The sequence below is a fragment of the Pteropus alecto genome, unplaced genomic scaffold, assembly GCF_000325575.1.
Source record: "Pteropus alecto unplaced genomic scaffold, ASM32557v1 scaffold5, whole genome shotgun sequence".
NCBI lineage: Eukaryota > Metazoa > Chordata > Mammalia > Chiroptera > Pteropodidae > Pteropus > Pteropus alecto.
In genome coordinates, this window is record NW_006441953.1 from 27,309,223 (window position 1) to 27,327,617 (window position 18,395).

The 18,395-nt window shown below is 41.3% G+C and overlaps 2 pseudogenes; one reads left to right on the top strand and one right to left on the bottom strand.

Annotated features, from left to right (window-relative positions):
* Positions 1-11,864: 11,864 nt before the first annotated feature.
* LOC112485531 lies at positions 11,865-11,983 on the bottom strand (annotated as a pseudogene).
* A 6,041-nt stretch (positions 11,984-18,024) lies between these two features.
* LOC112485549 lies at positions 18,025-18,147 on the top strand (annotated as a pseudogene).
* Positions 18,148-18,395: the final 248 nt, after the last annotated feature.

An 18,395-nucleotide genomic window follows, 5' to 3' on the forward strand; every position in this document is an offset into this window, starting at 1 on the left:
ATCACAGATGGAGTGGCTTAAACAACTGACATTTATTTTCTCGCAGTTCTAGAGACTGGGCAGTCCAAGATCAAGGTGTTGGCAAAGTAGATTTCACTCAGAGGCCTGTCCCCTTGGCTTGTTGGCATGTAGGCCATCTTACTTTGTGCTCACATGACCTCCTCCTGGTGTGTGGGTGGAGAGAGAGGGAGAGAATGAGCTCTCTGCTGTCTCTTCTCCTAAGGATACTAAGCTTCTCAGATCAAGGCTCCACTTTTGTGGCCTCATCTAACCCGATGACTTCCTGAGAGGCCCACCTCCAGACACAGCCACACTGGATGTTAGGGCTCCCACATATGAACTGGGGTGGGGGCATAAAAACTTAGCCTGTAACAAGAGGTGATGAGAATGTGTTGATGTGAAGTTCGTGAAGGTAGGAAGTGAGAATTGTAGACATAATAGCATGTGGCATCAAAGAGGGGTTGGAGTAGTATCGTCAGGTAAAACACGGCATCCAGATGAATTTGAATTTTGGATTCACGACATATCATTTCTTTTAGTATAACGATGTCTCAAATATTACATGGAACATACTTATACTAAAAAATTAATTTGTCTGTTACCTAAAATTCAAATATATTTGGGTGTCTTGTATGTTGATTTGCTAAATTTGGCACCCCTTGATTAGGGAGCTGTGCCATTCCGGAAGCAGCAGATGGCACGGCAGGACTGGCAGAGGAGCCATGACGAGCTTGGAGAGGCAGTTGGAGGGCCTCGGCACAGCTGAAGAGGTGTTGGCTCGTACGTCATCACAGCAACAAGCCCTTAACCTCTCCTATCAGAGGACGTGGTGAACTGCACGCACCTCCCTCAGCCCTACTGCCGAGACAGTCCCAATGACCATCCACGATCCAAGGCAAAGCGGCACAGTCATCTTTGTTCAGTCCTATTGTGGGCCGAATCGTGTCCCCTCAAAAGCTTATATGTGACGTTCAGATGCCCTGTACTTCAGAAGGAGACTGAATTTGGAGATGGGGTCTCTCCCTCACAGGCCTAGGAAAGAACCAACCCTGAAGACAACTTGACCTCAGACTTTCAGCCTCCAGAACTGTGAGAAAGTCATTTTCTGAGGTTCGCGTGGTCCACTCCCCATCTGTGGTATTTTGTTACGGCAAACTTATACATCTATCTTTAGAAAAGAAAGAAAAATTGAAGTTTATTTGGTGTTAGTATCACGTACTATGAGAACCCACGGTGGGTCTGAAGTATCAGATGCCAGCGCTGAAGAGGTTTTACCACCCACCCGGGTCTGCCCTCCTCCCAGCTTCCCATTTCATGAGAAAGCCGAAGACTGCAGGGTTGGGGATTGGCTTAAGAGTGTGTCTTCCATTCAGAAGAGAGAGAGTCCGAAGGACAAATAGATCAAGAATATTGGAATGAATGTCAAATGGAAAAGTGTGGCCCTGTAGCTTTTTAATACTGGGAAATCAGATTTGACCGTGACCCTGAGGGTTTGGTCAAGTGAAGTTCGATGGAAAATGATTCTCCCGCGTTTATGTAGGTTCCATCCAACGTGACACGATAGCGCATAGACTGATGCCACTGTCCTCATTTTACAGGGATCAGACTGGGCACGGAGGCCAGAGGGTGGGAGCGACCCGCCCAAGGTCATCCTGTTGAGTGTGGGAGACGGGGTTTGAAGGCAGGACCATCGGACCCACGTCTTCGCTGGTTCTATTGCACCTCTTGCTTCCCCAGCTCTGAGAGGTTGTCCCTGTATTTGTCCTGTGTGGAGAGGCTGTGGATGAACTAAGTCAGTAAATAACCCTGGGGTCGGTTGGGGGGGCGCGTGGCAGATGCAGTGCCTGGGCCCTAGGACAGTGTCCCCATTCAACCTCTCTCTTAAAATCGCTTCCGACGTTTAGTGGCTTCACCAGAGTTCCTACCAAAGGAAAGGATGCTAGGGAGTGCTGTGGGTGGTTCTGATTACATTAGCTGATGAGGCAGCTTACTGATGAGGCAGATTAGATGGTCTCCTGTTTAATGGATGAAAACACTGACTCTCAGCTATAACAATACTAGCTACTATCTCTTAACTGTTTATTCTGGGCCAGACACTGCCATCTATACTTCACCTGCATGAACTCGTTTAAAAAAGCTGGAAACTGAATCACAAAATGATGACTTCGATTGTCCAAATTTTCATAGCTGCTAAGTGGAAGTGGTGGAGACTACTCAGATAAGTCAGCTCCTGGGCTCGCTTGTGCCCATAACCGATATGCAAAGATGCTGAATGCCTTGTTTGGGGTGGGCAGCTTGGTGTGCAGGGAAGGGTAGAGATGGTTCTGGGTTGAGGCTCTGGCTTCAAAGTCCACGTACTTGTAACATCCTGCCAGTCTAGGTCTCGTAAGGCCATGAGTGTGGAGTAGACTTGGTTCCCGTGTGAGCGAGGGGATGGATCTCTTGATCGCTCTCTGGCACAGTTTCCTCCTCTGTTAAATGAAAATGATCGTAATCCTCATTTCATTATGGTTTTTAAGAATTAAACGTGATACTACGTGTGAAGGCTTGGTAAACTACCTGTCACAGAGAAAACAGTAAATGTTGGCTGCAAAGTTTCATTAATGCTGTTAAATTATCGTTATTTTTATTAAAGTATGAGGTAAGAGAGCAAAAGAAAGGAAACCACTGGCAAAATGCAAAGGCAACCAATTGCATGGGGTGAAATATTTGCGAATCATATATCCGATAAGGGGTTAATATCCAAATATATAAAGAACTCATACAATTCAATAGCAAAAACAAACAATCTGATTTAAAAAATGGGCAGAAGATTTAGATAGACATTTTTTCAAAAAAGAAATACAGATGGCCAACGGGTACATGAAAAGATGCTCAACATCACTAATCATCGGGGAAATGCAAATCAAATCCATAGTATCACCTCACACCTGTAAAAATGCCTGTTCTCAAAAACATAAGCAATAACTAGTGTTGATGACGATGTGGAGAAAAGGGAACCCTTGTTTATTGTTGATGGGAACTTCAATTGGTGCAGTATGGAGGTTCCTCAAAAAATTAAAAATAGAACTACTGTATGATACAGCAATTCCACTTCTGGGTATTTATCCAAAGAAAATGAAAACACTAAATAAAAAAAAAATACGTATCCTCATGTTCACTACAGCATTATTATCAATAGCTATCAATGGATGAGTAGATAAAGAAATTGTGGTACATATATAATAGAATATTATACAGCCATAAAAAAGAATGAAATCTTGCCACAACATGGATGGATCCTGAGGGCACTATGCTAAGTGAAATGACAAATACTGTATGAAAAAACAATATCATAGACACAAAGAAGATACCGGTGGTTGCCTGAGGTGGGGAGAGGGTTGTAGGAAATTGGTAAACCATTTTTGTTTGTTTAAATAAGTTGAATAAAAAATAAAATATGAGGTATGCCAGTATAATGGAAAGTCATAGGAATTAGCTGTCCTGGGTTTATTCCTGGCTCTGATAAAAGTATGTGAAAAGCCTCCTTTTTTTTTTTTTTATCTAAAGAAATGGGAAACTCCAAGAATCTCTGTTTCTAGTGGAAGGTGAAACAAAAGCTGGACAGATCGTCCCTGGCCCGTGTGAATCGGCGGGGGCCAGACGGAGGCTGTGTCCTGACGCTAGGGTGGCGGATGAGGTGTCACTAAGTGAGAGTGGAGCACCCAGCACAGGGGACAACGGAGGAGGAGGGGCGCTGGGGAGTCCGGCCCCCACGGGGAGGTAGCCCGCCATGTTTGTCTCTGGACGGCTGTGGCTGCTGACATGGGCATTGAAGGCGACTCTAAGGAAATCCATGGAACAGAGTTTCTTGAGATGTCCAAGCTTTCCAAGAAAATAAACTATATAGAGATGTGAGCGAAAATGTCGACGGAAATCCCAAATGGTCATCGCGATCGGCCTCTTACACGTATGTTTTCTGCAGCACAGAGAAACGCGCTTATGAAGAGGCTGCTTCTGATACAATATGTATTACTATATTTGTCAACACTAAAATCAAAAATGCTCCTGAAGCCAGCTGTGATGTAGCAGTTTGCGTAAGCTCCAGGTGCTTCAGTTGCAGAGCGGTTGTAGTAACACCTATTTTGCGGGTTGTCGATTGAGGTGGTAAATAGAAAACACAGTTTCAGTTCTTGTAGTAGGGGCTCATAAATGGTAGTGTTCTTCTTATTATAATGACCGTTTCTAAAACATAACCATCCCTGGTGTCCACTGAGTGGTTTGCCATGACGAAACCTGCACAGCTTGGATAGATGGAAAACCCAATCAGCTCTTGTCAACAGGCCTGAGATGATAAATTAAGATGAAGCCAGTGGCTCTGGTGTGATGGCTTCTTGGGGGCTCATCTTGAAGTGCTTCGGTGAGGTCTGTTTTGTTTTGCTCTGTTTGGGATCATTTCTTTTGCCACTCCAACTATGTAAAGATAATAATTGCGCCAATAGAACTGGTGACCTTTCACCCTCCCTCCCTTTGATAAAGTCTCATTTTCTAGCAAAACTATGACAAACGTCTCTTCCTTCGCCTTCAGCAAACTAGCAGATAATCTGTCTATTATGCCTAATATCCTCTTACCCCCATAAGACATTGGTATTTGGTTTGGACTCCTCTGAAGGGGGTGAACATTATATCTCTAACCTATGAAAAAGCTTTGCTCCTTTGCAGTGTTGGTGGAGCTAAGTTTGTTTTCACAGCTGGTTGTACTTGGAGAAGGGTTAGCCGCCGTCTTGAAGGTCCTACCACACCAGTTCATCACTGAGCCTGCTGTGTGGTGGGGGCTTTGAGCTGTTAACGGGAGGCGTGGAGGGAAGTCTAAATTAATCATTTATGATTTATTTATTCTTTTTTCCATCATAGAGTAAAATGAACAGATGCCAACGTTTCTAGGGCCGGAGCTGTCTAGATGATGTGATGTTTGATAACCGACTCCTAATATTTACCTGCCAACAAGACCAATCTGCAGGACTAATAACAAAACCATATACTTACAGACCACTTCACAATTTACAGCTTGGTTTTCCTACTCTTGGTCTCTATTGATTCCCATAAAAATCCAGTGAATTAGAGGCTGTGTTTTTTTTACATCACCATTTTACAGGTGAGGACAAAGAATTGGTGGCTTCTTTTTCAGAGGTGGTTATGTGGCTTGTCTGAGGTCACACGGCTTGTAAATGGCAGGTGAGCATCTTAAATTTCTATCTCCTAACCCTAAGACCTGTACTATTTTTACGACTATTTGAAGGAGAGCCATCGTAGAGGGGGCCTTCTTTGCCTCAGAGACATCACTCAGATTCCAAGCTCCTTCTCTAGCAAGGCCAACGATTGTCACTATTCTGCCCTCTCTTGCCACCCTTGACTCAAGAATTTCAACCAGTCTCGATGAGCATCTGTGTTGCGTCAGAAACTTGTTCAGTACTCAGGCTGTCGAGATGGACTAAGACTCAGAAACTGCCGTGGAGGAGCTACAGATGCTGTCTTCCATATGACAGCCACTAGCCACATGCAGTTATCTAAATTTAAATGAAATCAAACTAGATATTCAGTTCCTCAGTTGCACTAGTCACAATTCAAGTACTCATTAGCCACACGTGGCTAGTAGCTGTACTGGACATCACAGAAAGCTATTTGGGACAAAAGTGGTCTGGAGTGAAAACGAGTAGGTGGGCCCAAGGAGGTGACTATCCACCAAAGTAGACAGACTTGAAAACACAACACTAAGCTTACTTATTATGAAAGCTGCTAACTGTCCTCAACGGTACTGTTTTTGAAGTTGCTTCACCCTGTGCTAGTGAATAAGATGATGTGATTAAGTATTCAGTCAATCAACAAATATTTGAGTATCCAATATATGCACTGTTCTAGGCACTAGGACTACACTGGAGAATAAGAAGGCGAGGTCCAGCCTTATGCCAAGGAGAGGCAAATTTAAAGAAAAATTAATAAGAAAAATATTATAGGGTAATGACAAGGGATAAGTAGGCAATTAAAATATGCTGCTCTTTGAAAGAGTGACTGGGTCTGACTTGACACAGGTGATTGGGAAGATGTCTCTGGTGATGTGATATGTAAGTTGAGATCTAAATGACAAGAAAGAGTCAGCCATGAAAAGACCAGGAAAGAACAGTATAAACAGTGAGGACACTCAGGAAGAACAGCCTTGGTTCAAGGAATTTTGAAAAGAAGACCTTCCTGGAGGCCTTCTTGACATAGGTGATTGGGAAGATGTCTCTGGTAATATGTTTAATAATAGTTTAAAAGCTGGAAAATAGCTCTAGATGTTGAAGAAGCAAGAGGGACTAGCCAGGGTTAGGAGTCCGAATTCATTCTAAGGCAATAGGAAACTTTTAAGGTAAAACTTTAAAGTGGGGATATGGCATGATCCGATGTATTAGATAAGGGATGCCTCTGCTCACGATTCAGAAAATGGATTACGGTGGATTAAACAGTGAAAGCAGGAAAACTAGTTTGTGGACTATTACAACAGTTCAGGTGATAGAAGATGGTAGCTTGGACCGGGGCACAGCCAGGAAAGTTAGAGGGAAGTTTATCTTCAGATATGCTTTAAAGGTAGAGTCGGATAGACTGATGGATTGGACATAAGAGAAAGAGAGAATAGAGCCTAGCTGTTGAGCATAAGCAGTGGACCAGATGGTGGTGCCATTTACCAAGATGAGAAGATCGGTGGGCACACTGAAGGAGGAGCCAAGGGCCAATCGAGTTATGTTTAAGGTGTGTATTCAGCAACCAGGTAAAGATACCAAATAGTACATAGTTGAATACACGAATTTGGGAAACGATTCAGGCCTTAAAGAAACATTTTGGACCCTTTGCTATGGCGATGGTGTTTAAAACTAAAACATTGGGTGAACGCGGGAGTGAACTAGAGAGGTGAAATTCCAGGAAAGTCTGGGGTCGCTCCAATTTTAGAGGCCAAAAAGAGGGAAAGGGATCAGATCAGCTCCAGAAGGTAAGGGGGAGGGGGTAGAGGGAGACCAGAAGTATGTGGGGTCCCTGAAATTAAAGGAGAACATTTCGGGAAGGATGGAGTCATCTACAGTGTGAAATCATGCTGCAATCGAATCCAGTAAAAACGAAGTCATAATTACAAAATTTGCCAGTGATGAGGTCACTTGAAACCTTGAAAATTGAGGTCTTGGTGCATTTGCGTGAAGAATACTGATCGGCGCTTGTAGAGGACAGAACGTAAGGTGAGTAGGTGGAGGTGAAAATAGGCAATACTTTCAAGACCTTTTTATTTTTTTGTAAAAGAGAACAGAGAATAGAATCAGCAATGAAACCCATATATCCGACATACCATCACTTTAACATGTAATCAGTTTGAAAAATTAAGAATGAGATAATTTGCATTCTTTTATTTTTTATTAAACTAAGTCTTCAAAATCTGGTGTGTATTTTACTCCTAGCACATCTCAATTCAGAGCCACATTTTTAGTTCTCCACAGCCATGTGTGATTAGTGGCCACCATATCAGACAGCACAGGTACAGGGACCTGGGAGGCCTGGTGGCCGAGGGGAGAGCAGATAGCACCTCAGGAATCTTTTCTTGCTGGGAAAACCTTTTCCTTAGAGATCATGGTGTGCAGTCTCATGCAGTTGCTTCAGAGTTGTTTTATTATTTTTAATATATTTTTTTTTTGTATAGTATTTTCTTTCAGGGAGGCACTCAGAAGTCTCCAATCATCAAATTTTAAAAAATTTCAAATCTGAGGTCTCAATGCTAATTTTAAACGGTTAAGAGTGGTGTCTGAGAACTTGGTATGTGAGGGAAAAACAAGACGAAAAACAAGAACTACTGTTTTTGGTGTTCACATTTGGAGAAATGTGAATTATCAGGAGATGGGGGTGAGCAGAATTTGAAGAACACTGGGAAAATCATTAATATTGTGGCTCCTACGTCTTTGTAAAAATTGGTCTTTCCAAGGCCAACTCAAACTGGGATAGTAAAATTAGATAAAAATCTTTGTTTCTGATAGTCAAATGTCTTATCTCTGGGGATTTGAAGAGTCTTCACTAACAGAAAAAGGGGTTCGGGGAGCAGTTACAAACATAGGTCCTAGTGCAGAGAAGATGTTCAGTAGAGTTTATTGATATGTATTGAAAATCCATAAGAAAGAGAAAAAAATCAAAATATTCTCAAAAACTAAAAAGAATTTTAGATCATGCGCTCAATGGTTGCATTTGTTCATTGTGACTAACGATGGGATTATTTAGTTTTTAAGTAATAATTCAGTGATTCTGTTAGCATTTATAAACATGGGTGTGTTAGGCTCCGGGCTAAGCTCTGGGGATGTGGAAGCGAATGACAGTTCTCGTCTTCAAAATGCTACAAAACCAGCTGGAAATACTGACAAATTGACATGTAGGTAGAAGGTGACAAGTGTGGCACAACTGTGTTATAGTTGTGGAGAAAATGATGCAGGTTTCAAATATGAAAGGCTTGGGAAAATGTCTATGGTTAGCCATGTTTCGTTGGTGAAAGAATTAATGAGATTTGGCCAACTATTTTCATAATTTGTGAGCGCTTTTATTCTTCTACTCCATTAATCTATGAGCCCTTTGCTGTTCACATGGGCTTGCGACTGTATTGAGTTGAGTGAGTCAATCAAATTTATTTCTGTGGATTCGTGCCAAAGTAGTTCTAAAAAAAACTGATTATAGCACACTGTACCAAAATATCATATGTCAAATGATGAGAAAAAATTCAATCATGGGCTGAGGAGAGGGGCGGAGTAGAGATGCAGCTGGAAGCTTTGGGAAGGTAAATGCCCTGCCCATGATCTGCTCACCCCTGCTCGCCCATTCACAGCCCTGCCTCTCTAATATACTTGTACAAGCATGCAATACTTGTAGCGGTGGCAGCCATTGGGTAATCATGAAGTCACGTTAACCTCAGACATGCTAAGCCTGAGCCCTAATATCATTTGCTACTAAACCAACACCAACAGGAATGATCTGTTTCCAGACTTCTTGGTATTGGAGAACAAGAAATGATTTTAGGCTATTTCTAGTTAGATATTATTTGCAGCTGAAGCCGTGCCTAACAGATACAGACAACAATCCCAACAACACATACGACTTCCACAAAAGGAACTGGTGGAAATGTGTGAATGCTGCTCTGGAGAAGCATAACCTAAGGTAGTATCAATTAAACACTGTGTTGGATTTCCTGTGGAAAAGGCTCCGTTTGCTTATTACTGTGTGGTTTCATAACCACAAGATTTGCTTAGAATTTTTAAGAAAACAGAAAAGCATTTTTTCTACTTACATATCTTTGCTCTAAAATGTTGTGGGAATTTGAGGACTTTATAAAGAACTGACTCTTAAGAACCCACTAAGAACACTTGTGCAAGGCCAAGTTCAGTTTTATGCCTGTACTGCATCTACCGCATACAGGGATTTTCAAGAAACACTCCGACGTTTTTGTAAAAAGACCCCTGCTGCCCAAATATTAGGAATGCACTTCTGTACCAGGATGTGGTCATCTGTTAGGGCAAAAAATGTTTTTACTGAATTTCTGTGAATTCATTTTGCTCTCTATTTTGGTAAATTTTGTGTCACTGTAAACTGTTCCCTGTTCTCAAATCTCCAGTTAAAACATCAGATCTGATATTACTTATTTTAGGGAGTCACATTACCCAGTAGTGAAAGGCAGGCAACTCCTGTGTGGCATCTTGAAATTAGCATGGAAAAGCAGAGCCAGTATTTTGAATAATAGAGTGACTCTATAAGCAGCCCTTTGGTTGAGAGGAAAATGTGGTGTGTCCCCAGATAGTCAATTTTTGTGGAAAAACGGAGATTCATTTTTCAAGTTAAAGAAATTTTCTATCAATACAGCTCTATTTTTTTCTAACACTTTGCAGTTTACAAAGATCTTTCAAGCCCATTATGTGATTGGACCGTCATGAGTTAAGTGGAACAGGAAGTTATCCATCTCGTGGATAGAGGAGCAGGTCTACAGAGAGGATGTGAAATACCCTGTACCATAGAGATGGCATGTGGAAGGGCTAACGCTCAAATCCAGGGCTGTCTGATGCTTATTCTGGTAATCCTTACATATGGAATTAATTAGATTTTATAACTAATTCGCAGTAGATTTTTAAAATTAAAAGCAGCAAATTATTACTACGTATTATATAATATACCTTTTGACATTCTGTGCATTTATATATGTTCATATACTCAATCCTCACAAAAACTTTGCATAATAGTCACCTTCACTGACATTTTATGGATGAAGACACTGAAGCATACAGAGTTTAAGTAAATTAAGCAAGTTAAAGTAATTATGAAATAACAAAGTCAAGACTGAAACTCAGGACACTTGGCTCCAATGTCTATGCTTTTAGCCATCACACCATATAGTCTTCTTCCTAACTAAAGGCCAGTTTTAGACCTATAGATCCCTACACTACATAAAGACTACTGTCCTTGTTCTCTACACGTACATGTTCTGGAATACTAAGCTACAAGGGTATTTTAGTATCCTGTAATATTCTGATTTCCTATAGCAATCTGCTCAGTCCAAAATAAACCCCCGTTTGGTTATCTCTGAGCTTCTGAATCTCCATATACCTTCTTTCCTCCTCCCTTGAAGATCTGGGATAGACAGTATGGAAATCCCAGGGACCCTCCTATTTTTTCCCCCAGGATTCAAGATGCTGGTTAGTCCTCACTAACACTGATGTGCAATCTCTTATTTTTGTTCCTCAGGTGACACTCTGGTCCTGTCTGGTTCCCTCAAGCTGATAACTCCATAAACAGAAGCACTGGCCCTAATGCGAGCTGGAGGAATGAGGAGAGAAGCCCTAAGAGTCAACACGAATCATTTTGTTTTCTCCTGTGTCCTCTTTGGGTGGTGTGATTTCAACTAGCTTAGCTTCTCTGAGAACTTGGGAAAAGGAAGAGGGGGTGAAAGACCGTGGCCACAGCGTACTCATGAAATTCCCACGAGGCCTGGCCATCCTCTACAACTTTTATATAATTCCTTTATAAATATCTGTCAGCATTAAACCCGGTTCACTTCTCACCTCTTTATTTTCACACTGCTACAAATCTTACAATTGCAGACACCCGCTCTTTCTAATTCCTGAATCCTTAGAATAGTCAGAGCTTCCTTCCCGTTCACACATTCCCTTTTTTCTTCTCTCTACCTACCATTTTGCCCTCTGCCTTCTGCGTTCTTGCTTCACAATATAATGGCAACTACTGATTATTGAGTTCCCCCTATGTGCTCATAAATGAGTATCGGCAAGTTTAATAACTCGTTCACAGTTACACCTCTATTAAGTGACAGAGTCTGGATATTGTGGTGGGGGGCTTCGGATGCCAGATCTCATTGCTAAGTGCTGTTCTTATACTATCTCCGACCGTTCTTATGGTTAGCGAGTCTACTATGTTCTCATTCTCTTCCTTTAATGTTTTATATATTTCCTGCATTTCGCTGAATTCAATTATGCAAACACCATTTAAGCTGCAGGCCCTAAGGATGTTTATTCTTCCTCATGATTTGAAGGTTGATTTATGTTCCTGATTTCTAGAGTTGTTGCTCAGCATTGTTCCCTGGACTTCTTTTTAAAATGTCAGCTTCTTAGAGGTTTTGCCATTCAACAGCTTGGTTTTCATCTACCAACCTCCTGGGCACTTGCCTCGATTGACTAATAGCTTTAGCATATGGCCCAATGCTCTTCTCTTCAAGTTTTGCTTCTTTTTTTTTTTTTTAGGCGAGGCAACCCTTGGTTGACCTCACAGACTGCGAGGACCTTGTCAGCTTACAATCTCTTATTTTTTTATTTTTTTTTTATTTTTTAAGGCTACAGTACCTGGTCTTCCTAGGTGGTCTCTCATCCAAGTACTATCCAGGCCTGACCCTGCTTAGCTTCTGAGCTCAGACGGGATCGGGCTTGTTCAGGGTAGCATGGCCGTAGACTTCAAGTCCTACTTTTATATTCTTCCAAAACACCCTAGTGGAATGAGCCAGCATTGCTGCATTGTCCTACAAGGCAGAAAACTTACGGTGTGGAAGTCAAGTGAAGGGCTGATAGGAATCCCCCAGCAGAGCACTTATATAAAGACTAGACATGATATAAAAGACAACTTCTTAAAGGTACCAGAAAATATTCAAAATCAGACAGAAGCCAAAGGACAGTTTATTCTTAAAGACAAACTAACAGACAGACAGGCAAATAACTCCAACAGAAAATGGTAATGACTGCAAGTGTGTGACTTTGTTGCTGTAGGATGTGCCCCAGGATAAGTAGGCAACAGAAACTCACAACCTCATTAGCTTAAGGTGTCAAAACACAGAATTTAATTCTGAAAGAGAACTGGGCCCAATATCTGACTATATACTATGTGCAGATTCCTGGCTGATCATGTGTGCTAGTAGTTAGACTGGGAGGACTCCATGAGAATGCAAGCAGAGACCGAAGAGAAACTATTCCTAGAAGACAGAGACGCACCAGGTGAGATCCATGAACGTGCTGATTTTTTCCAGTGAATGCATTTTCCAAAAAAATAGCTCCCATGGCAAAGGCTGAAGACTTACTGGCTGAAGAAATCAAAGGACAGCGACAGAGTCAAGTGGAGCAATTAGAAGAAGAATTTCCAGAATCAAAGGAACGGAGAGAGGATACATCCAACACTCTGAGGAGAAGCACTGCCCAAATCTTCCCTGATGGCCAGATTTTAAACATAAAGGCGGGGCAGAGGGCGATCCAAGGAGATTGGGCTAAAATGCTGTCAGTTTGAAGTCGTACAAAGATTATACAGAGATTTCAGCTGCCACATATCATGGAAGAGTTCGGGTTTAAGCAAGTTAATTACTTACTAGATCAAAAAAATTAATAAAAATAACAATAATCAGAATGTAGCAGAATGAAAAGTAATGACACAATACTATCTGAACTATCCAGTTTTAAAAAGTTAGAAGGTATATAGTGATAGTAAAATGTGATTCATACTCAGGAAAAAAAAAAACATTAATAGAAAAGTCACTAATTGTGTTCATATGTTATATCTGACAAAGATTTCAAAGTATGTATTATGAATACATTAAAAAAAGAAAGAAAAAATATGCTCAAAAAATTAAAGAATGGCCTTAATGAATGAATCAAAGAATCTGAACAGAACATGAACCTATGTAAATAAGTGAATGAAAATTCTATAGTTGAAAAGTACAACAACAATAAAAAAGAATATGCAGTGAACTTAAAGGCGGAACAATAGAAATTACTGAACCCAAGAAACAGTGAGGGAGACAAAAGGCTAAAGAAGTTGCGTGTGCTCGAGGCTACAGTCAGGAAAGCAGTGCCAAGCATCGCACTTGAAAGGAGAATGAGCTAAAAGGAAGGCACTTGAATGTAAAGTATTGGGAGGTACACTATGGGCCCCCTTTATGACGGGTAGGAATGGCATAGCTTCTCAGAGCTGTTGAGTACTGTCTTTACTACTCACCAAGCTTCAGGCTACTCATATTAGAAATACTTAGAACAAGGACCCTGTGCCATTTAATAGCGTAGGAAGAAATAAGGCATTTCATGTGCAAAGATTTGGGAAGTAAATGATAGAGCTAATATTACTCAGTATTGTACAGCTGAGGGTAATCGATTTGTTATTGACACCAATTTGTCACCATGCCTCATATCCACGCCCTTTGCTCTTTTAACTTTGCAGTACATTCATGTCAAGGGAAGTGGTTTGGAGAAATACATTTCTGCTCTTAGTCTTTTTTTTTTTTTTTTGATACTTCAATGTGATATATTATTATTATTATTATTATTTTATATTAGTTTCAAGTATACTATACAAAGGTTAGACATTTATATAATTTATGAAGTGATCCCCGTAATTACTCTAGCACCATTCTGGCACTGCACACAGCCATTACAATCATATTGACTATATTCCCTATTCCGGGGTCCTCAACCCCAGGACTATGGACTGGAACTTGTTTGTGGCCTATTAGGAACTGGACCCATATATATGCGGGCTACAAGAGACCCACTACAGATCAAATGACACACACAGACTGAAAGTAAAAGGGATAGAAAAGAACATTTCACACAAATGGAAATAAAAGAAAGCTGGGTGATCATACTTATATCAGACAAAATGCACTTCGAAACAAAGATTATAATAAGAGACAAAGAAGGGCATTCCAAAATCATAAAGGGATCAATACAAGAGGACATAGCCATAGTGAAAATATATATACTCAGTACAGGAGCACCTACATCTATAAAGCAATTATTGACCGACATAATGGGAGAGATCATCAGTAATACACTCACTGTAGGAGACTTTAACACTCCATTGACACCAGTGAACACATCTTCCAGGCAGAAAATCAACAAGGAAACAGCGGTCTTAACTGATATACTAGACCAGGTGGATTTCATTGATATTTCCAGAGCTTTTCACCCCAAAGTAGCAGAATTTACATTCTTGAGTACACATGGAACATTTTCCAGGATAGACCACATGTTAGGCCATAAAACAAGTCTCAATAAGGTTGAAATCATATCGAGCATCTCCAAATACAATGATATGAAACTAGAAATCAATTACAAGTAAAAGACTGAAAAACATATAAACACATGGAGGCTAAATAACATGTTACTAAACAATGTTTGGTTTAACAATGATATCAAGGAAGAAATCAAAAGATACCTTGAGACAAATGAAGATGAAAACTGTACCCGTCGTGGACCCACAGACACCCGAGATCTGTTCATGAAATACTGTGGCGTGGGGCAGGGCTTGCGGCCTGCCACCAAAGGTCTCTTCTGGGATGCCCGGGCCACGCAAGGTAAGGGCTGTTGTTTGCTGTCGAATTTGTGGCCCAGAGAAAGCACAGGGTGGGACTGGCTGCCTGGCCAGGGGCCTGCCGAGGGCAGTTTGTGAATTCTGTGGTGCAGGGTCTCAGAGAGACAGGGCGTGGAGCGAGCGGATTCCCTCAGGTCAATGCAGATTGCTGATAGTGCTGAGTCTGCAGGTACCTGCAAAAGGCACATCCCAGCGAGGCCAGATGCTGTCCGCCTCAGGCCTGTTGACTCCAGTGATACTGCAGTTCAGTATCACTGCCCAAGAGATACTGCAGTTCAGGCTGGCACCAGTGGCCCGCCACCAAAAATCTCCCCTGAAATGTGCAGGCTGAGCGTGGATGGCGTGAGCTGAGGGCTGCAGTCTGCCCATAAATGTGCCACTCCCGGAAGGCACAGGTGGGGCTGGCTTCCCGGTAATGGGGCGATGGGTAGTTTGTGGGTTGGGTGGGGTGGGCCGATCTCGCTGGCCAATGAGGCTTCAGAATTGGCCGCGTGGGGGGAGGGCTCACCCAGGCAAGATGGCGCCCGTCTGCAGACGGCCCGGAGGGGGCCCGACACAGTAGCATTGGTGGCTGTCCCTCCAGCCCTCGCCTGGACCCACACAACTCGGTCTTTCCCCACATGTCTCTTGCACCTCCTGAGCTGCTGACACTTCGCTGGAGCCCAAGGTGAGTGTCTGCGAGCGAGCGAGTCTGTGCGCGGGCCGTTTAAGCAGACATCTGGGTTTTTAAATTCCTTCTATCTCATCCAGATGGCTGGACTCCTCACTGATTTTTACAGTTTGATTTTGTGGGAACTCCTCTTCCTGGGACTGGAATCCTGGGCTGGGGAGCCCCTGCGTGGGGCTGGAGCCCCCTCGCTTCTTTAGGGGGGCCTCTGCAATTGTCTCTGCCTCCTGGTGCTCCTGCCTCTGCCCCTTCTGCTGGTCTCAATGTGGCTTTTTTATTATATCCTCAGATGTGTTTGTTATGATCAGCTAGACTTCAAGTGGTCTCCAAGTTGTTTGTTTTATAATTTGGTTGTCATTTTAATGCAGTCAGGGAAGTAAGCAAACCTCGCTTTTACCAAGCCTGCCATCTTGTGTACCGCGTCTTGATGTGAGAGTGTCGTTGGCCAAATAGGTGTTTGCAGAAATGAAGCAAAGTTGTAAAAAGTGCTTTCACGTTACATTTGCTTGCTCTTGTGCTTCCACCATTTTCTTGAGATGAACATGGAGTTAGCTAGTCTGGGTTAATACTGGGAGAAAAATGAAGAACATTTGAGCAGAGCTGCCTCAATGAAGTTGTACCAGTCAACTACAATTTGGAATAGAGGTCCCAATCAGACTTTTATATTCATATAGTCTGGTAGTCCTTGGAGGGAGAAGGAGAAGGTAAGCTAACCCACCCAAGTCTAAGCTAGAGCAGAGTGCCCATCCAAGCTTCAGATGCGTTCATTAGCCTACCCAAGATCAGCAGAGTCATCAGTTGAGTCCAAGTCAGCCAACAATCTGCCATCACATGGACCTGTAAACATTAATAATAAATGGCTATTGTTTTAAGCCACTGAGTTTTGAGGTAATTTGTTCTACAGAAATAGCTAACTGGTAGAATATTTAAGAGTGTCAGGCCCTGAGCTAGATGCTTTACACATATTATCTTGTTTAATGCTCAAAACATCCTAATGAGATAGGTATTATAGTTTTTCTTTTTTTTTAAATTTCAACAGATGAAAAAAAAAAAGGACCCCCAATTTATTTCACTTTCCGAAGTCACACAGCTATGGAATACAGCCAGATTCAATTGTAGGCAGTCTGTGTCAGATAATCTATGTGAAAAAGATTTTATGTCTGTTAGAGATTTTTCTATCTCCAAATTGTCAGAAATGCATACTGAGAAAGGGAACTAAAAATAAACTATGCTGTAGAAATAGCGAACATTTCAAAATATGTAATAACAAGAAATTTCTTTTTAATCTTTTTCCCTATACACCACTGACATATACAAACGCCGCACTACAAATGCTTAAGGTAATGAAATACCAACTTCTGTGCTTGCTTACTTTGAGAGTCAGAGTGTGCCAGGAAAAACATACGCCTGCTGCCATGCATGGTTATTAGTTCCTGGACATTCAGGATGCCTCCTACTAATTTATTTTCATCACCAGCAGTTTGATTTGTATCCTCACCCGTTTTTTATTCATCAGTCAGCACCACTCACAAAAAGGGAGAGAAAAAAACAAAATCTCTCACTCCTAAAACTTGAGACGTATAGTGGGAGTTAAACAGATCCTGTGGGGTTGAGAAACAGAAGACCTGAACTCTTTACTTGTTTCTATCTCAAAGTTCGTTGACACCGCAGGTTGTCAGGCAAGCGTGTTTATGTCTCAGTGCCTTGATTTTCTTTCCAGTATAATGGAAAGGTCTAGATGCCTTTAAATTCCATTTCTTTGTTCATTCTTTTACTACCTATGTGTCAGGTTCATCCCCACTCATGGCAAATAGAAAGATGAAATGCCTGCGAGAGTTCTCAGTCTGGAAAATAGGGATGGAAATGGTTTTTAAGTAAACAGTTCCAGAAAGATGCAATAAGTGCTCATCGTTCTTTTTGTTAAACAGAACCAATACATTTACCATAAATTTAAAACAAATAATTTGTAATTGAAGTTTCAGTTAATTTATTTTGAAATACTACTTTTGTATCTAAAGAGAATAGAACCAAAAGTTTTCCTTAGGGGAAAGCACCTTTGATCACGTGGTTTTTTTTTGTTTGTTTTGTTTTTTTATCGCAACCTATAATTTCAGTTCTTTTTTCAAAACTCTAAATGTCAAAGGCAGAGCAATTCTGTAACAATACCTACAACTCAATCACATGTATGTATGTATATATGTATACGTATATATGCGTGTGAATACATGTGTATACAGATACGTGTGTATGCATAGAATAAATAAGGGAAGGGTGATTTAGAGAAAGCTTTGACAACTTTGGCTCTTAGGATGAACAGAGAAGTAAAATGCAGCACAATAAAGTTATAGTTTATCTGCATGGCATTACAAATATATACATACTACACATGCTAATTTTCATTTTTTTCTCCCAATATTTTTTTTGTGGTATCTTTGAGGAAATTTGAAAGACTATGCAATTGCTTTAGAAATGCATCGGTCTATGGCCACGCCACCATGAACGAGCCCGATCCCGTCTGATCTCGGAAGCTAAGCAGGGTTGGGCCTGGTTAGTACTTGGATGGGAGACCATCTAGGAAGACCAGGTGCTTGCTGTAGGTATAAAAAATAAAAAATAAAAAAAAAGGAGTTGTAACCGGACAAGGTCCTTGCAATCTGTGAGGTCAACCAAGAGTTGCCTCACCTAAAAAAACTAAATAAAAATAAAAGGAAAAAAATAAAAACCTACATTTTATTATACTTGCAATCGATGTCGACATATTGTTTTTGTTGAAAGTAAATTTGGTCTTGACTGGTAGAAACAAATAAATGGTTAGTTCATTTTGTTTTTTTTTAAATGCCTACATCAC